The sequence below is a fragment of the Crocodylus siamensis genome, chromosome 4 (assembly GCF_052110815.1).
Source record: "Crocodylus siamensis isolate JL-2025a chromosome 4, ASM5211081v1, whole genome shotgun sequence".
Taxonomy (NCBI): domain Eukaryota; kingdom Metazoa; phylum Chordata; order Crocodylia; family Crocodylidae; genus Crocodylus; species Crocodylus siamensis.
This window is the reverse complement of record NC_143398.1, coordinates 1,610,204-1,631,371: the sequence shown is the minus strand read 5'-3', so window position 1 is coordinate 1,631,371 and position 21,168 is coordinate 1,610,204. Positions and strand designations below refer to the sequence as shown.

The 21,168-nt window shown below is 46.5% G+C and overlaps 1 protein-coding gene across 4 annotated transcripts in view; it reads right to left on the bottom strand.

The window, feature by feature from the left end:
- PPP6R2 (protein phosphatase 6 regulatory subunit 2) overlaps positions 1-18,981 on the bottom strand; it is a 154,658-nt gene extending 135,677 nt beyond the window's left edge. For 3 of the 4 annotated variants that reach the window (XR_016441666.1, XM_090041388.1, XM_090041393.1), the window contains exon 1: positions 18,872-18,981. The gene's annotated coding sequence lies outside the window, so the exon portion shown is untranslated. Of the gene's footprint in view, positions 1-18,046; positions 18,148-18,871 lie in introns of all 4 variants that reach the window. The other variant, XM_090041389.1, reaches the window with a different exon arrangement.
- Between the last annotated feature and the right edge of the window lie 2,187 nt (positions 18,982-21,168).

Below are 21,168 nucleotides of genomic sequence, written 5' to 3'. Positions count from 1 at the left end.
AAATGCCAGTTACTAAAGACTAGATGACATGTATGGAGAGTCTGGTAAATGCCACGCACTGAAAGACATCCGACCCAAATCTCACTACAAAAGACACAACTTCCCTGCTCTGAGCTTGTCAGTGATCCTGCAGATGTGACCCCGAAACTTGAAAGACAGACACCTTCCTGCATTTGTTTTGGGAATGATTGTTACAGCCAAAACTTCCTGTCTGAATTCCATGTACAATACCGTACCTCCTCCAAGACACCTTTTAACTTCAAAAGCTTGTTGACTTAGAGGTACCTCTTAGCTCCACTTCAGTGGATGAGTACAATTACCATGACCAAAGCAGGTCAGCTGGACCGAGGCTTCAAGAACCTGAAGGAGGTTCAAGGATTATCCTCTATCCTCCTGTGGGGCTGGAAACAGGGGCTGTCCAAAGCAGGCTTTTTATGTCAGGGTTTGCAGAACGTGCCAAGAACATACACAGACGTGACATTTTTGGTTGCACATAAGAGAACTCCTTAATGAATTTAAAGCAATGTTTCACTTGCTTAAAGTAGTAGTTAAACTTTGGTTTTGGCAAGAGAATAAGTTCTATTTATGGACTTTCCCCCCAACTAGGAAAGAGAAAGAATTATTTCAACACACCATCCATTTTAAATTGAGCTGGTGGTGGATAGAGGTGATGTTTTCGCAACAGAAGACCCCTTCTGTGAGGCAGAGCCATTGGGAGGTCAATTGTTAGGTTAAATTAGGCCGGAGAAATATTACCTCTTCAGCAAGAAAGGCAAATGTTATTACTCTTTCCTATCTTGTGAACAGTTGGGAGGAGCAACGGAAAAGCTACAAAAGCAGAGAGCAAAGTCCTTGTGTCCAATTTTGCAAAAGATCATCCATCTCCTCACCTGACACAAAGAGGTCAAAGGGCACTCCCTTGCTATTTCCAGATGCAAAGAGGTCAAACACCATCCCCTCACCCTATCTAAATCTCGTACAGTGAATAGAGATGCTTCATTATTCAAAGTCCACTCTGTTCAACCCAAATCCTCCCATGCAAGCCTTGGTCTTCAACTCCCCTGTGACGGTCAGCCCGCAAGAATAATAAATTCTGCTCCACCCAAAGGTCATCAACTCCTTTCCTAGACAGGGTAGGGCTAATTGCATTGACCCAACCATTTACAGAAACCCCAACATACTGACTGTCCTAAGCAGACCCAACCTATTATTCCCTACCTCAGAACTGAGTTAAGACACACTTTAATTTACCAGTTGTGCAAACTGCAACCTCTGAAAGCTAGGAAATATAGTATGAAAGCACGTAGCCATCCTACCCTGTAACATTACTTCTGCCCTGTGGGGCTGGCAAGAAGAGCTACTGGAGAATACACTGTAAGTCTGGCTGCCCTATAGTTTCATAGTTTCTAGGGTCAGAAGGGACCTGAGCAGATCATCTAGTCCGACCCCCTGCCATGGCAGGGAAGAATACTAGGGTCAAATGACCCCAGCAAGATGTTCATCTAACCTCCTCTTAAACACCCCCAGGGTAGGAGCCTGCACCACTTCTCTTGGAAGCTGGTTCCAGACCCTAGCCGCCCTGACCGGGAAGTCGCGCCTCCTGATATCTAACCTAAACCTACCCCCTGCCAGCTTGTGACCGTTATTCCTGGTCACTCCTGGCGGTGCTCGGGGGAACAGTGCTCCCCCAGTGCCTGCTGATCCCCCCTGACTAGTTTATAACAGGCCACAAGATCCCCCCTCAGCCTTCTCTTGTGGAGGCTGAACAGGTTCAGGGCCCATAGCCTCTCCTCATAGGGCCTGCCCTGTTGTCCCCTGATCATGCGAGTGGCCTCCTCTGGACCCTCTCCATGCTGTTGACATCCCTCTTGAAGTGCGGCGCCCAGAACTGGACGCAGTCCTCCAGCTGCGGCCTGACCAGTGACGCATAGAGGGGGAGGATCACCTCCCTGGACCTGCTCAAGATCCATCTGTGGATGCACGACAAGGTGCGGTTGGCCTTCCTAACTGCCCCTTCACACTGCCGGCCCATGTTCATCTTGGAGTCAATGAGGACCTCCAGATCCCTTTCCGCTTCCGTGCTGACAAGAGGGGAGTTCCCCAACCTGTAGGTATGGTGCTGGTTGTTCCTCCTGAGGTGCATCACCTTGCACTTGTCTGTGTTGAAGCCCATCCTATTCTCGCCCGCCCACCCCTGTAACCTGTCTAGGTCTGGTTGTAGCCTGTTGCATCCTTCCAGTGTGCCCACGTCCCCCCACATCTTAGTGGCATCAGCAAATTTGAACAGGGTGCTTTTTACCCCCTCATCCAAATCACTGATGAAGATGTTGAACATAATAAGCAGGTCTGATAAATGACTAAATACACATCATTTTATGTGGTGCAGTATGGTGTCCCCCACAGAATGACACAGTTTCCTCTGCGCTGCAGTCCAACAGCTTGCAGCAGTGGGTTAAGACAGCTATGCTACTAACCAGGACAGGGATTGTGGGTGGCATGCTGCCATAGCTCGTGCTGTGGCATGAGGAAAGATGCATCTACACCTCCAAGGATCATAGAGCTCTTTGAGATGTATAAAAATAAAGGACCTCAGCTGTGTGACTGTGGGAGCTGTAACAGCATAGGGGCAGAGGTAAGCTCAGGCATCATTGCAGAAGGAGAAGCTTCTGGGCGACCCTGTCAGATTGTCACAACCTTTCCCTTTTCCCCACGACAACTGTCTAAGAGGAACAGCTCAGATATGGAAGAGGAAGCAGGCAGTGGGGACTCAGCCCACAGTTTGTGTCTTTCCAGTCTACCCACCTTCCATTTCATTAAGTCATACACTTCTTCTGCATGCACCAATCCAAATTTCACTCGGTGTCGCTATCAACAGTAAACACAGAGATCTCCCCTGGCAACCTGTGACTCAACCTTCCTAACTTCGTAATCGGGGGGAGATTTCTCAGCTGATTTGTTACCTTGCTGCATAATACCTCTGCACACAGCCCAGGACTGTCTGGCATGGCCTCGCTCCCCTCCCCCTCCGCCCAGCATGAAAGCTCTAAGGTCTCATCAGCCCAACAACAACAAAAATAGAAATTATGACGTGCTGTTTAACATGCTCCATCTGCTTTCACAAGCAGTGGTAGCATGGGTGGACAGTACTGTATGCAGGGCCTGCTGCAAGCTTAAATCCAGAACCACGGACCAAGAGAATGGGACATACAGTTCTTTCATATGGGTGAGCAGGGTCTTCTTTCCTGAAGTCGGACGCAAATCAGAAAGGTCCTCGTTTTGTAGGAAGTTGAGGTTAATCACAGAGCGACTAGAAAAATAGCCCTGGCTCCTATAAGGGTCCACTATGGAAAGAAACACAGATTGCTCTTTTTAAGTAACAGCTGGAGCAAACTCAGGGAGCTGAGACAAGGTCAGCAGCTACCTTCGGCCGTCCTGAGCTACCTGCATGACTTCCAACTGATCTTACCTGGCTGTTGTCAGCCTCCTGCAGTTTGGGAAGGAATGGCTACCTACAGCTTTGCTCAAAATGAGGTCTCTAGGCACTGGCTCAAGCGCCACTCTCCAACTCCGCAAGAGCCACCAAAACAAATCTGTCCCATTGTCAATCTAACGCAGACCACAGACATGGCAAACAGGATGTCACCTCTTAGGTCAAAAGTAGATGTATGCCCCTATCAGTTGATGAAAAATGGATTTTAAAAACTTACCAGAAAGCAATACCACTCTGAACAACTACTCTCACAGTCTGAAATCAGGCAGGTGCCATGCTGCCCTGCCCTGGGTCATGGCTAACCCACTTCACTGCTGGATAAAAGGGATGTGATTTTGCCATGCATCGGCTGCTCTGTGGTAACTGCCTACGTGCACACTTCCTTATGCCCTGGGAAGGTAGAAGGTGGGGTAGGGTGACACCTTAGAGACTAACTGGTTCACAGGCAGGACCTTTTGTGGTCATCCACCTACCTCGTCAGATGCTAGGAATGGACTGGCAGAAAGAAATTATTTTGTATAGAAGGGAAAAGGACATGGGAAAGGAGGGATTACACCTAGGAGAGGTCTAAGTGGATTGATCAGATCAATTCAGATGAATGAGGCCTCTTGAGTGACACCAGAGTAAATAGCTAGTGCAGGATAAGGTCCATAGTCCCTGTATTCAGCCTGTTTATTCTGTACGGGTGAAGGATACAGAACCAAAAAACCCCAGCTGTAATCTGCAAAATGAAGGCAGAAGGTAAGAAGAGCTTGCCAGAAGTTTTTGCTGCATGACAGACTGATGTGACCTGCCTTGGATCTCAGCAGTCAAAGCCCTTCTAGTGTAAAGAGAAGTGCCCAAACTCTGCTGCTCACTCTTGTGCGGTCCTCAGAAAAGAATGCACCTACTTATGAAGATGGGAGAAGAACAGACCAGAACTGTGCCAAATACTGCAGGTATGTATATCCACAAGGAACAGGGAAGTGGGGACAGAAGTCCCCTCATCCAACATCCCTAAAGGGGCAGCATATGACCTGAAGTATTACAGACACTGGACTACAGCTGACTAAGCAACAACAGCAGATGCATCCACACCAGAAGTCACAAAACTTCTCAGCAGAGACTCAGGGACTTCCAGCACTGGCTCCTAGCTTTCCTGGACGAACAATTTTTAATCCTGAGTGAGTGATGCCACAGTTTCCCAAGCACTATTTCAGATACCAAACTCTGCAGTACCAACACTCACAACACTGAATGGCCTCATAACCTCGGCGATCCATGACCCGCTGCTGGTATCACCTGAAGTGCTGATACCCCCACTCAGTGCCAAATGCCACCTTGGCATTGATGTCAGATACTTCCACTATACAAATGAGGAATTCTGCTATACCTCCACAGACCCTACCAGAATCTGTTCAGAATTACTTTCCTTTCTCGGCATCAGAAGACAGCGTGGACACTCCTTTCACATATTCCTCCAAACCTTTTCTGTTTAAAAACCTTTACAAATAAGACAGGAATTCACAAAGCACATTAATGATGTTGGGGCATAAGGGGCCTAAAAACAGTGGCACCCACCCTAAGTACCTCCTTCCAGAACTGCTGGCTCCTTTTTCTAAAGCTTTTAAGTGAAGTACCAGGCATAACAGGAGTTTCACCCAGCTAAGGAACAGTCTTCCTCAAATGCTCTGGACAGACACCACAATCTCTACTAAGACGCTTGGAGGCTCAACCCCACTCTCTGCCCCCCAGGCTCCACACCGTTCCCCAACACTGCAACAAGGGGAAAAAGCAACCTCTGCCAGCAGAGAGCAAAACTCATCCAGGTGTCATTTCTTCATCATCAGTTAAAGTCAGTGCTCCTGCATCTGTCCTACCCTGACGATCCCGAGTTTGTTCAAATGTGATGTCAACAGCTCTGGAAGCCCCTGCCAGAGTAACTCAGGAGAAGCCTCAAACTTTAGGACTGCCTCTGACACTCAGCACTATAGCTTTAACTGGCTATGCCAAACAATGAGGACATGCTGAAGCCTGCACAACAAATCTGGCAGACAGCGGCATGCATTCCTCAAGCATCAGAGACAGCCATCAAACGCTACCAGGCACCCCCATAAGGCTCAATACTTGTACTGTACAACCTTCTAGCTCAGAACTGATTTTCACAGGGGCACAAGAGTACCCTTTGTACCTGCAAAGAGGATGGAGCTGAACCATTCTCAGTAGTGGCAGATGATAGAACAAGGAGTAATGGGTGCCAGTTGCAGCGAGGGAAGTTAAGGTTGGATATTAAGAAAAACTCTTGCACTAGGAGAGTAGTGAAGCACTGGAACAGGCACCCCAGAGAGGTTGTGAAGCCTCCATCCCTGGAGGTTTGTAAGACCCGGCTAGACAAAGCCTTGGCTGGGATGATGTAGTTGGGGCTGGTCCTGCTTTGAGCAGGGGGTTGGACTAGATGTGACCTCCTGAGGTCCCTTCCAGCCCTCGCTGTCTGTGATTCTATTACTTTAGGACAGAACTTGCAGGGTTTTAGATGTGGAATTTAAATATTTTAAATTAAATGCGATAGCCCCAGATCCTAAAGAAGATCCTAAAGAAATATACCAGACAAATGCATAAAAGAAAAGCAAACAGCAAGTGCACCATGAAGGCATACTATACCGAAGGTAAACCACAATGTAACTGTAAAATAAGCAAAAGGATGTGCCTTTGCTCTAGCTTAAGCTCTAGTCACTGGGCTAGATACGGGAATCAATGGATAAAATCCAATGGCCTGTTATTTACAGAGGGTCAGACTAGGTTAGTATGACCTTAAAGTCTATACATCTGTATCTCATTGCAATGATAATGTTAGCAGAGCTGCACATTTAACAGCTCCATTATTTACCTTGCTGGGATCCTATGATCCCTGCTGACTTCCTGTCCCTGGGGCAGGGGGCTGGACTCGATGATCCTCCGCGGTCCCTTCCAGGCCAAATATCTAAATGTCTATGACAATTATTTTAGTTTGAAAATACATTCAAACTATCATTCTTGCTTCTCAAATTCAGGAATCTGTCTGTTTTATGAAACGGTCAATGTCATCACCTCCAAAAACAGACCCAGGGATGAGTCACATTTTACTTAAGGTTAATTTTGAAATATGGTACCTTTTCAAAAAGTGTTATTTCAAGCTAATCAAGGAATTGATTAAATCAGTTATGAAATAAATCCAAGCAGAAACCTGACGTTATTGGTCTCTTTATTCATTTTTTCCCTCTCCCTAAGCGTATTATGAGCAGCAATTTCAAACGTTTGCTCACTGCACATACTTCTTACATTGATGGCCAAGGCCCTGACATAACCTGCACTTTAGACTAAGGGTATGGAAAAGCAAACAAATCACAGCAAGCAGGGGTGTGGGGCTGATTTAGCACATCTGCTGCTAAGCAGTAAGCGCCTACATGCCTGCCCTGCTCCACGGGAAGCTAGAACGGCAAAAGCAGCTTATCCCCATTTCACAGAGCAGCTGACATGTTGTAAGCCCCCCACCCCCAACTTTAACTCACAGTGATTTTTTTTGCCCATGCTTTAAGAGGTATTTAGGCAATAAAGAATAAAGCAGATTAACCTTCTCTGGGCCCTTCACAGCAAACCCTTTCAGGGTGAACAAATAACTAAGGAATAATGACTAAAATTGATGTTTTAGAAGAGGAATGGCCAGGAGGCAGGGTGTGGGGTCAGAGGGCTACATTGCAGCATGTTGGGACTGCACTGACCCAGCTAGGCAGCCAGTGGAGGTTGCCCTGGCCCCTGGGCCCCACTCACCTGCTGGGTCAGCCCAGGTTGCTGGGCCACTGCTGCTGTTCACCAACCAGTAGGGAGGGGAAGGGGAGAACAGCCCGCAGTGCCCGGCTGTGGGGAGGGGAGGGGCGAAAATGAACCTGTGCAGCCCAGCGCAGGACACAAACAGCAGCACTCAGGTCTTCGCCTCCCTGGTGCATGTCAAACTGACCACTCTCCTGCCCTTGGACACTGTCAACCCCCCAACACACCACAAGTTTGGGGGAGCTTGCACCCAGGGCACAAAAACCCATTAGTTACGCCTCAGGCCAGCCCCAGCCCAGCCTGACAGTACAGGTCTGGGGCCTGCATACCCACAGCAAGCGTGAGTGAAAAACGCAGAGTGAGACTGGCCCCATTACTGTCCCTCACCCCTAGAAATACAGCAAGGCACTCCTAGTGCCCCCATACACTGAGCCCTCTGTCCTGGATACCCCTAGTTATGTCCAGTCCTGGGGAATCCAATGTCACTGCCTCAACAAAGGAGTCCTCAGCCCTGCTGTACCCAGTCATGAAACCAGGATGTCACAGGGTGGTACTGCCTCAGAGCCAGCCCACCAAGACGTGAGGGTGCCACCCAGCTAAGCCCTGAGGGTGAGTGGGGCAACCCCATTAAGAGGGTTCACACTGCACATTCTGCCTAGTAAGGGGAGGCCGGCTGTTCCAGGGGACCCCAGGGGCACGTCCCCAGCAGCCTCTGGTAGTGTCTTTTACACTGGATTTAATGAAGGGCTCCAACAGATTATATGAACTTAGGGAAACAAATTAATGTGAACTTACCCTTAACGTTAAAGCAGCAGATGCTCAAAATATCCCTTAGAGAATAAAATGTAAAGTCTGAAGAGTGATAAAGATTAGCAGAAAAAAAGTTCCTATTATAAATCCTCAGTTGCAATCTCAATATTGTCTTCATTTAAATTTCAACTGCTGTGTTTAAAACACAACAACGTCTCAGGATACCATGATGTACAGTCCTGTAAAAATACATCACTTGTATATCAAGGGCCAAACCTGAATATGAATGTCAAATATCCCAATATTTTTCACATGATAGAATCACACTTACCCAAACATTTTGTAAAGCTGAACGTTCCCTATGTTCACTCTGATCTGATCACCGTATTGGGGATCAGGAAGTAATTTTACCTCTGCTCACACTGGTACAGATTGTGGGGGTTTTGCCTTCTTCTGTAGCAGGGGCACAGTCTCCTCCTGGGATCTCTCAAGCATATATTATAACCTTGCAAAAGTAGGAGGTTCGCCGCCACAGTCCCCCTCCTTTACCTGTGGCAGGTTTGGGCATTGTCTGCAGTTGGGCCATGGTTGACTGTGTAGTTTTGTTAACAGGTCAGACAATAGATTTGTATGGGATGGTTTAGATAGGGATGATTCTGGCTCAGGGAGGGGGCTGGACTAGATGCGACCCCTGGAGGGGTGACACCCTCTATGATCCTGAGATGTGCTGACCACCATAAATCACACTGACATTTGAGAGGATACTCAGCACTTCTTTGGACTAGAACACTACAAGAACTTTCAACTTCAAATATCATTTTCTCTTAAAGTTAACTTAAAATTTTGTTTCATGGCACATGCTATGGGCAGGTGTGTAGCATGCTCCAGCAGCACCTGGGGCAGAGGGCTGACCATGGGAGAAGGAGGAGGAAGGAGAGGAAAGTTGCTGGGTGGGGGTAGAGTCTTACCCCAGCTCTCTCCTCACTCGGGTGGCAGCTCCTGCAGCTGTAGTAGCATGTGCTCATGCTGCTGCAGTCGAGGAGCAGGCTTAGAAGGGGACACCAGAATGCCCCCGCCATTCTGGGCCCTGAAAGTCATTGCTATGGCAGGAGCAGCCCTGCACTGCCCAGCAATGAAGCTGGGCAGCCCTGCCATATCTAGTGTATCGGGGAGGGGCTGAGCTGAGTGGCACCCCGCCCCAGGACCTTTGCCACAGAAGACACAGCACCACACCCCATAGGGTACTGCAAGGGGGAGGGGGTGCAGTAATGAACAGGGCACCAGGGGTGGCCCCCAGAAAGCCCGTACTACAAGGCTGGTGCAGCCTGCATGCAGTGAGCTTGCCCTTCACTATGGAGCGCAGGGCTTCTATGGCTGGGAAAGCACAGAGCTTTGCCAACTGTAGCAAAGGGAACAGGGAATGGGGTGGAGGGTAATTCCGATACCCCAACTATGTCAGCACCCGCAGTGAGTGCCCCACTCGCCCACCCTAGTCACTTCCTGATTACGGCTACAAAAAAGAGAAAGAAAAAAGAAAAGAACAATGATCTGCTCTAAGATCAGACCATCTCCTTTTGATATTATTAACAGAAAACCTCCAAAATACGATGTCCAAGTGTCTTCAGCACAACTAAAGAATTCCTAAATGACATCTGAAAGAGCTGGTTAGCTCATTACTGTTTTTCAAAACCCCCATGGCTTCTAAATCTCACTCTGCCACTACAAACAGCCGCAAAGGTAAGGAGAGGGAATGGGAGAGGGGAAGAAAAAATATAAAAAATACTATAACAGATCAGACCACTGACCTACTTCAGTCCAGTATCATGTCTCAAAGCAGCTAGTGCCAGATGCTTCAGACTTTGATGAAGGAAACCCCACAGTGATGGAATAATCTACCCAGAGAGGAAGTTTCTTCCTGAATCCCATGTTACCTTAGATACTCTGCATGCTCCCTCACACTGTCAGATGAGGATGTTTTTGTCACCTATATAAATACCTAAATCTTTTCTGACTTTCAGCTGATCTTGTGGCATGGAGGCCCACAAGCTAACCACACACTGTATAAAGGTATTTCTATTTAGCATTTTTTGATTTAGCATCTTGCCGTTCTAACAGATTTCCCTTGGCCCTTTTATTATTAAAGATGGTATGCAGAAATGTCTATAAACAGTCTCCCTACCACTCTTTATTTTGTACATCTTTAGTGTGCATTTTAACTGTTTTTATTTAAACTACATGGTTGTGTCTGTTTTAGATACCTCCTCATGTACATGTTTTACTAGCCAGAAATATATGAGGCAAAGATCTGTTTGGTGATAGCTTTTATTGAACTAACTGTACAATTGGTCCCAACTATGCACTGAGTCCGATAGAAGATATTACCAAAAATCCCCCTATTTGCTTACATATTTGCTCATCTTTCTTCTAAAAATAAGTCAGTTCACCAAAACCAGGGTCCATATCTTAAGTGGGGAAGCTGCTTTCTGCTCTGAAAGAGAACCAGGGAGATGCTGTGCTCCAATGACTGTCAACAGCTGCCACTTCTCTCTGGCCCAGCAAGCAGCACTGTACTGTTAAAGCTGCTACCAATTCCCCAGTAGCTATGAGGGCTAGCACTGTAGCTTGTGCCTGAAGCAGCCACTGAGCTGGCTGAGGGTGAGCAAGCTGCTGCATGCAGTCAGCCATGCCTGGAGAACGGGGGAGGAGGAGGGAGAGAAAAACGCTTGTTTGTTTGCTTCGTTTTTTTACATACTGTCTTCCAAAAAACTATACGCATGTCTTATTTTGAGGCATGCAGTATGCCAGAAAATACAGTATCCTTACATCTCTCACTATGTTTCAAGTAACTCCAACACCCATCTCTAAATCCCTTCTATTTATACTGTATCTGCTCTGAGAATACTGGGGCAAGGGCTGAATCCTGGATCAACAATGAGATGTTATTACTTTACTTAATGGTAATCTGCATCTCCAACATTGTTTTTCACTTCTACCACAGTTTTACCAAGCTGTCCATGACCGTGTCAAGTTCTTTTTCCCCACTGACTGCCTACGGTTTCAAACAAACCAAGAGCAAAAATGTTGCTTCTAACATCCTTTTTATTTATCAACATTCAATTTGAGCTGCCATTGTGCTCCCCAGTCACCTAGCATTATTAGCTGCATTTAAGCTCCTTTGTCACACTGCCTAATGCAAATAGCCTTGATTATGTGAAATTCTGCCAAAGCATTAACTCCCTCTTCCCACCAATAAGTTAATGTATTAATGCCAGTAGTGCTGGTACAGATCACTGGTTCTCGCTGATAAGCTTTTGCGATTTAGAAGAAAATTGTTTTCTGCCTAGCAGTCAATTTCTAATCCGTGAGAGGACTAACTTTTTGCCCCGTGGCTGTTTCCTTGAATAGCTTCTTGTGAAAAATCTGTCGGGAGCTAACGGAAAGTCCAAGTCCAATTTCTTCTCCTTCAGCCACTCATTTACTGACAGACTAAAAGAACAGAAAATATATTTGAAATGATATTAGAAGCAACTGGCACAAATACTGTCTTCATTCAAATGTCCTATAAACAGCAGTTGCAAATCTCCCAATGATAAGCAAACAGAAACGGTGCAGACGAGTACGGCCAGAGAGACATGGCTGCCTTCTATGGAAGGGAAGGAGCCGAACATCCTCTCCCAGTCTCCTCCTCTAAGAGACGGACCAACAAACAGAAGCTAGAAGGCCACAAGCAGATGCAAGCGAGGACAACAGCAACCACCTCTTCACTGAGGAGTACAGAATAATTAGTGACAAAGCTGATTTAAGGCCCCAAACTGACTGAAATACAAGGTGACAGAACTAAGTGGCGAACAGAAATGACACCCCAGTGAGGAACAACTGATTTTGTAAGAGGAAGCAGCGGGCAGAGCACAGATGTGCCAACAAAAATTAAACACGAGTGCTCTGTGGACATGATGCCACAAGTATTTTTCAACAGCTTTGAAGAATTAATCCTTAAACTTGCAAGTACCAGTTCTGCTTCCCAAGCCATTTTTCTAACGTTCACTTGCCCCCCCTTCTTCAGCAAAGCTCATTTACCTGTAATCCCCAGATCACACTTAGTGCCTTTCTGCAAGATGTGCAACCCTCTGTTATAGTGGCCAAAAATGAATAAATAATTGAATATTTTTCTGTTAATAACTCAGGTACTTCCCCCTTAAATTCTTTTAGAACTCATAAATGTGTACCATCTGTTCCGGATGAGCTGTCATCATTTAATGTTGTTTCTCCTAGCAGCATGAGCAGGTTAAAATTGAGTTCTCTTTTACAGTACAAAATTTGTAATGAAGCTATGCCCAAAGACCCAGTCAGACCCCATTGTGCCACACTGAACAAATGTTTCAGGAAGAAATAGCCCATACCCTGAAGAGCTCACATCTAATTGGAAATACAATCTAATGAGAGGGTGTCACAAACAGCAGGTGGGAGGACAGGATAAAAGGGAAAATGGGACCACACTGCTGCAGAGATCTGTGTCATAGTGGCCTCTGAAGCCTCAAGTCAAAATCCAGACTCTCAGCTGTGCTGAGCAGCGTGCAGATGTCTAAAGAAGGACAGCCCCTTCCCTGTCTTCTTGCTATGCACAGCACAAGTCAACAGCTTTGAAGCATTTAAAAGGATTTTTACCTTTTATGCTTAGATATTCTGGATTGGGCTTCAACATCAAATGTATTAGCCACCTACAAGTCAAGCCAACATGAAAGCCACCTTGCCCTTTTGCTTGCTTTTTTCCCAGCAACTGGAAATGGAGGTGGTGAGCTCATCCTCAACTTCCACGTCAGGGTTTAACTTAAAGGTTTTGTCGCTGGTCTGCAGGTGTCTGGTGAAGGTTCAAAACAAGCATACAAGACTAAATGGGGGCAAAGACGAAAGATAATGAGGGGGTGTATTTCGAAAAATACAGTATTGAAAGAAAAAAAATGATTTAGGGGGGAAGAGAGAGAAAAAAAGAGAATCCAAAAATACAGAATAAGGGGAAACAAAAAACATAATATAAAGAAAGACACAATACCAAGTGGAAGGAAAGCAAAGGAAATGAAGGAAACACTGAAGCAACTCAGAAAAAGATAGAGTTTGATTTGTAGAAAGGAAAGACAGATGATGAATGCCAAGAAGAAAAGAAAGGTATAATGAAACTAAATCAAAATGTTAGCAGTTACATTTTTAATAACTATTAAAATTATTAAATGAAGAACCCAGTGCACAGTAAACAGCTGTTTTAAACTGCATGGAAAAAGACTTTGGGAAAGTGACCAGGAGGAGGCTGTTCTTGTGCAAAGGGCACAAAATACACTTTAAAGACTAGTACTGTACCCCACCCTTCTGACAGGTAGAAGTTGGGTCCAAGTGAAGTGAGGTTGGAACAAACTAATATACCCCCCCTCTGCGATCTCCTCCATCCTCCAAGTCTCCTGAGATGCTGGGAGGAGAGAGCCAAGGAAGCAACCCCACTATGGCACCAGCCTCCAATTTTGTGCTCTCTTTTCAGTAAATAGCTCCCATGTGTGCCTCTGCCACTGCCTGGCCAAACAAAGCAAGACTAAATCTGTCTTAATACCTAGCAGTTTCACTGCTGTCCAAGGGGTCCTGAAGAACAGCAAAGAAAATGGACAAGACAAGCCTGTTTTTCCCTCTTCTTGCTTGACAACACTAGGAGGAGCAGCTGCCACACTCACTAGGGCCTCAGGCTCGACACAATCTTGCGTGGGTGATTTGGTTCAACTCTGGGAGCCCTTCTTCACAGTCACAAGTTAGAAAACTCTCCCTTCTCCCCCACCCCCCATCCCCCTCCCAATATTTAGAGTCTGTAGAAGTTAACGACACTTGCTGGAGGAAGTTTCCTGTTTGCACAGACGGATCAATTTTTCAAGCTCTACCTATCTGCTTAAACAACCTCTTGAACTTTGCCATTTAGCCATGCTGTTCTTTTCTCTTGCCTTCCTGTTTCCTCTCCTATAGAGGTGAGATCGTCTCAAACAAGTGACATGCAATTGCATAAAGGCTATAAGCCACCATTCACATTACAGGAGTATTTGGGGCCCCGCTGTCCCAGGCGCTGGACAAACGCAATGTAGACATGGTCTTTTTTCATAGGCAGATGCAAAGCCAGGAAAGCACCAAGACGCAAGGAGTATGTAAGTCAGCAGTCACAGTTCACCAGCTGCATAGCCACCAGGCTCAGTTTACATATTTTAACTTCCTCACATTTGCCATTAAGTTCTTTCATACCAGCTTCTTCATTTTACCGAACTCCGCTTCGCTAAGGCTTAGTACACAGGACCTAATTTTACCTATCACTCTTCCCGTAATAAAACAAAGGCCTCAGCTGCATTCCGGTCATAACTACCTAAAGGTTCATTAGAGCTACATCTTACATTAATAGCTGCATTATTTAGGAATAAAATGTGCTTTTCTTCTTCTCTGTAAAACTTACCACACAGACGAGGAGTCATTTACAGCAGCTGTGTCACTCCCAGTCTGCAGGCAAGGTCTGCTTATTTCATGCATTTATATTGTCTGCATGAAAGTTCAGATCCAGCAAAATTTCCACTTTCGTTAAAAAAAAAAAAAAAAAAAAAAGATTCTGGCTGTGACAGGTACCCTGTAACCATGGAGCAAGTAAAACTGAGACACGAGCACCTTTTGGACTTTGCAAACAGACAGTCTTCAAAATAATAGGTCTGAACATGACCAGCCTACTTTCCCATGCATTTGAGTAGGGTGTTAAACTCTACAGATGATGACATCATCAAACACTGATACTAACTACTTAATGGCTGAGTTAGCAGATCAAACAAAAAAGAGAAGGAAGGGACAGGAAATTGGAGGTTAGATGAACATCTTGCTGGGGTCATTTGACCCCAGTACTCTTTCCTGCCATGGCAGGGGGTTGGACTAGATGATCTGCTCAGGTCCCTTCCGACCCTAGAAACTATGGGAAAGGAAATAGAAAGTATAGAAAGAGAAAGGGGAAAAGAGGGGCCTGGAAAAAGTGTGTTTAATAAAAGACAGCATATTTTCCCCACTACATGCCACCGAATGAAAGGAGGCCACAAAAGTAACTAAATTAATTACCGATGATGAGACATACTCCATCCTTAATCCATATACAGGCCTATTGACAGCAGTAGGAAACTCACAATGAAAAATATGACAGAGTCTAATCTAAAATTGATTCCCCAATTTATAGACCATAAGTCAAAACAGAATTCAACTCTCTCCACAGTACAAGCAGGGCATGCAAGCCAAAGGTAAGAAATGGAGAAACAGCTTCTCCCAACTGCACCCTGAAATTCAACCACCTTCACTCAACTAATCACAATCCATCATCAATATCACTATATTAGCTGACATCTCCCTCAACATCCTCAACATTAGCCTTTCCTTTTCCTGACCCTGCCAGCTGAAAGTAAAACCCTGCCAGCAGGCCTGTACTGTTATGACACGGGGCTTGTATTCACAGAACTCCTCTTCACTCAGAAATCATATCGGATGAGACCCCACAGAAGCTTTGATTACAGTTCTGCTCTGTACGTTGTCCTCCCTGCACCCTTTGTAAGTGCTAAGCATGTCATTCCACTGGGTTTCATAGGAGCCATAAGTTCTTCTATTTCTAAGCATTCCCGTCCACTTTTGTTCTTAAGCTCCTTACACTGATATACCACTGGCCCCTGTAGCTCCGAAATGTTGTCCTGGAGGCCAACTGTGATGAGAATAAAATATATATTCAATTAGGAATTGCAATTCTCTCCCGCAACCTATGTCCTGGAATTTTTAAACTTAAGGATTTTAATCAAGGCAGTCATCTTCCTCAGCAGCCAAGACAGCTCTGAGCAGAGGCTGCCCCTCGAGCTGCTCGGCAGATTGCCCACTAGCCACCTGCTGCATCACCGGGGTGGGAAGAGACTCGTACTGGATGTTCTTCTGTTCCCCCCTTACCTGATGGGTTGTGGAGGCCCTAGAGAGAACAGGACAGAACTTGACTGAATATGCCTGACCCCATATCAGTGTATGGCAAAGACAGCTTCCCTCCCACATGCACAGAACCAAAACCAGATACTTTCCAGGTTCAAGTCTAGGTTCCAGCAGCTGATGCCAGCTTGGCAGCTAGAGTGCAGCTTAGTCCAGCCAGCTTCTCACTCAACACCTGCACAAGAAGGTGCAGGGAGAGGGGTGGAAGAGCTATGTACCGATGACACCTTGACCCCTCTGGGAACTCCTCAACACTGGCGACCTGCAGATGGTCTTTGTTCCTTCCACACAAGGAAGGGCCAGCGCCCAGACTACACCCCTAAGCAAGAAATAAAGGCAGTCCCCTTAATGTGGGCTCCAGCCAAAAATATTGGGCTTTAATTAATACAAATTTAGTCGAAGCATGCACCTATTTTCAACTCTTTTCTGATGCTCTCACTTCTCTCAAGTATATATCTGTCAACTTCACCCATCCCTCTTGCAGCATACCTAACTTCTAGTCCTCACTACAGGATGCAGAGTTACCTCAGACGATGAATTCCCCTCACCACAAAATGATTCAAAACCCTCTTCAACACCCATCTCTATTACACAGCTCCTAGTTTAAAACAAGTCTCCCCAGAAGTTGGTGCAACTTTCCATTCTAGCAGTCCACTACTCCTTTGACTAAGGGGAATTCATCCCTTTTACTAGGCTCTCCCTTCCCCAATAAGTTTCATCAGCACCTAATAAATTAGCCAGAGCTTCTGGCCAGGATATTATCATGAGGCCCCCAAGACAAAAACATACTTTATCTTTTCAACCTTCATCTTGCATATTCTTTAACAAAGTATAAAGCAAGCAAAGAAGTCATCAGAAAAAATACCAAACACTGCACACGATGAAAAGTGAAAAACAAGCTATCGATTTCAAAGAATCTTGCTCTGATCCAGTCTTCCCTCTTTCTTCTGCACCCTTGTTTATTATTAGTGTCGTTAAATAAAGATATGATCTATACAGCTCGTGTTGACAATCCAAATATAAGCCGACATGCCATGACATCAAAATCAGTGTCTTCGGGCATAATTACACTGCTGCTACTAGATTTTCACTATCACATTTTTTTAAATCAGAAGAACCATGAAAAGAAAAGGTTATTTTTATATTTTTTTTCTGATATTGTAAAAAACAGCCCCATTAAGATCCCAAACCTGCAACAGCATGCACATTACAGGGCAGGGCTATGCGATCAGAATTTGCTCCCTTGCTCTCGAGAATGATTTCACAAAGGAATTAAGTTTCGGTTTCAACCTCCCGTTAGGTTAACAAAATGTGCATGGCAATTAAAATCATGAAAAATACCTTAACGCCCTTTTAACTGGTCTCAATTTCTCTATTTCACTTCCTACTTCTCTCTCTACTACAAAGCAAGGCTGTCAAATTGGGAAAGAAAAACTTTCATCGGATTTGTCAAGAAAGACAGTTTTCCTGTCAGCTCAAAAGCTGCAGCCACAAACTGACTTGCTACAGATCCTACCACAATTTCTGTATCGTCACAGACGCAACATGTGAATGTTACATCATACGTACGATACCTGTCAAAGTCCTCATTCAGATCTGAACTCTGTAAATTAGACTCTCGGGCATCCGAATCAGACCATAGTACAGCGGTGGACTCAAGACCTAGCTTCCCCTCTTTTCTGGACTACCAGGAAATAAAGAAGCATTTTTCTACTCCAAAAAAAACTCATCAAGAGCCCAACAGGTCACAGATCTTTTAATGCCGTTTGAAGTCTCTAGGTTATATCTTATCGACTGTGTTTGCGCCTCTAACAGTGCTAATGCTGTGCGGCACCCAGGAAGCAGCAAGGCACCCCAGGGTGCTGCAACACCCCAGTTGAGATCACTGCCATACCAGCATTAGCAATTCACCAATTGCTATGAGTCAGAAAAGGCAGGGCCCCATGGGCCGCAGCTTCTCTCTTGCCCTTCTAGAGAAGCCCTGAAAAAGCAAGCTTCAGTTTCACTTACTCCAGCACAAGGTGAAACGGACTCAAACGACTGCATCAAGTGACACCGCGACTTCAAACGTGTCCACTCGGACATGGGAGGATGCTGCAGTTCAGGGCAGACTAAAGACGTAAAAGAGTAAATAGTAATAATGGCATTTCCTCATTCGAAAGGCCGTGAATCTCAGCACCAACCAGCTACTTAAAAAAAAATAAAGTGCTACCAACGACAACATACTCTAATCACCTGCAAGTTAACTGTGACTGGGGGGACTTGCTTGACAGGAGTCTGACAGTCTCTCTTGAAATACCCCCCAAAAACCCGAATCCTTGTGCTCTCCTTCCTCTGTGAGGTGGCTAATCTGGAGTCAGCCTGCAGGCCGTGTAGACGTGCACCTACGCAGGATCGCTACATAGAAAATGGGGTGTCACAGGGCAAGGGGATGAGCCGCTGCGACCCCACACTGTCGGGGGGGGGGTTAGTTACCCCGAGGTCGTCCCTCAGGAGACACGGCCGACGCGCACCTGTGCAAGCGAATTAAGGTGTGTATATGTGTGTGTATATATGTGTATATAGAGAGAGCAAGGCGAGCGCAGCAGCTGTCACTCCCGTGCCCGTGCCCCCGTGCAGGGGGTCGCCCCTGCACGAAGTGGGCTCATGCGGAGACGTGGGGTTGAAACGGGACTGCGCGCCCGTGGGCCCACGGGCCGGACCGACGGGCGGACGGACGGGCGGACGGGCAGCGCTCGGGCCCACGGAAGGGACGGACAACCGCACGCGGCCTAGCCGGAACCGACGGGGCCGGGCCTGTGTGGGGAGGGGGAGGGGGAGGGGGCCCGCGCTCACCTGGTCGTCTGGCCGCGGGCGGAACCGGGCGGCGGTGACAGGCTCGGCGGCGCCTACCGATCGCTCCAAAATGGCGGCCGGCCCTGCCTGCCCGGAGCCGGGCGGGGGCGGGGCCTAGGCGGGGGCGGGGCCGCTGGGGGGCGGGGCTCCTGGCGATAGGGGGTGGGGCCACGGACCCCTTTCCACGCCGTGGTGGGCTGAGCTGTCGGTTCAGGCTTTTCCTTGCCTTTGGCGGCTGCCCCGGCCCCGGGCCCGGCCTCTGTACAGCTGCCCGGGTCCTGCTTGTCTCGGATCTCCACTAAGCCCCAGTTCGGGATGGAAAAAAAGTAACCCAAAATCCACTTTTTTCTGTGATCAAAATGAAACGCCGCTAATAGCTATAGATAGTTTTTGACCTGTCAAAGATGATAGCAATTTTACCAGAAAAATTACTTTTATTTTGTAGTTTTCTTGACAAAAACGTGATTTCTTTTTTTTATTAATATTTTTAACCAGTCGAAGATCATAGCATTTTACCCCCCAAAATGACATTTTTTGGTAGCTTTCTTGACAGAAATTTGATTATTTTGGTTGTTTTTTGACCGGTCAAAGATGATAGCAATATTACCCCCAAAACTGTGTTGTTTGTTTGTTTTGTTTTTGGTAGCTTTCCTGACAAAAGTGTGATTTTTATTAATATTGTTTTTTGTCTGGTCAAAGATTATAGCAATTCAACCCCCAAAATTACTTTTTTTTTTGTCGTTTTCTTGACAGAAATTTAATTTTTTTAAATTGTTTTTGGATACGTTTCTTAATGGAAATTTTGTGTACATCTATACATAGTGGTTTTTCATTTTAATCATGGAAAATGTGGATTTGGGGTTACTTTGTTTAATCCCAAAATTGGGTTGGTTTGGGGTTTTTTGTTGTTTTTTTTTATCGGGAAAAACCAGGATCCCTGCAAGTCACATCTCCGTGGTGGAGCTGGCTGGAGCCGCCCTGGACCCCCGCGCTGGACTCGTGCATCCGTGATGGAGCTGGCTGGAGCTGCCAAGCACTTTCAGGCTGGGCCCTTGCACCCTCTTATAACTGGGCCTGATGCGGCATTTCACGCTGCTAGCGCTGAGCAACGGAGACAAGCAGAAGAGGTTTTCTCATTTTCTCCCAAAAAGTTGAGTTTGTGGGGATGTTGAGCTGGAAGAGACCTCATGAGATCACACGAGTCCAGCCCCTACTCAAGGTGGATCCACTAAGTCATGGGTCTGTCCAACCTGCTTGTGGCAACTGCCCAGGATAGAGATCCCACCGCTCCTCTTGGCAGCCTGCTGCAAGGCTTGGGCAGCCTTCTCTCTCACGTGAGCTGGTCCCGGAGGGAGGCCAGGCGGAGGATTTGTGCAGCACGTGCTGCATGTTCAGAGGTGTGAGCAGAGCCTTCGAGCAGCAGTTGTCACCCTTCTCAGATTCAAGGCCCCCGTCACTCTAAACCACTTCCAGAAATGCCAGCTCTGCATAAAAACTGACTTCTTTTTCAACTCTGGAAAACATAACAAAGTGCTTTTTCTGTTGCAAATAACCTAGAAAAACCACAACAGGTCAGGATGTTTTTAATATGGTGGATTCCCATTTGAAATCTCTGGGTTTATCTTATGAATCACAGTACTAACATTGCATGGCACCACGCAAAACTAGGGTTGCCAGCCCTCCAGGATTGCCCTGGAGTCTCCAGGAATTAGATATAAATCTCCAGAAGACTGCTGAGAGTCATCCAGGAGATAAATGATAGGAAAATTCATTACATTTTCTGGCAGGGCAGGGCTCGGTCCTCAGGCCCGCACTGTTCAACATCTTCATCAGCAATTTGGATGAGGGGGTAAAAAGCACCCTGTTCAAATTTGCTGATGACACTAAGATGTGGGGGGACGTGGGCACACTGGAAGGATGCAACAGGCTACAATCAGACCTCGACAGGTTACAAGGGTGGGCTGACAAGAATAGGATGGGCTTCAACACTGACAAGTGCAAGGTGCTGCACCTGGGGAGGAACAACCGGCACCATACCTACAGGCTGGGGAACTCCCCTCTTATCAGCACGGAGGCAGAAAGGGATCTGGGGGTCATCACTGACTCCAAGATGAACATGGGCCGGCAGTGTGGGGACGCGGTCAGGAAGGCCAACCACACCTTGTCCTGCATCCACAGATGCAACTTGAGCAGGTCCAGGGAGGTGATCCTCCCCCTCTATGCGTCACTGGTCAGGCCGCAGCTGGAGTACTGTGTCCAATTCTGGGCGCCGCACTTCAGGAGGGATGTCGACAGCA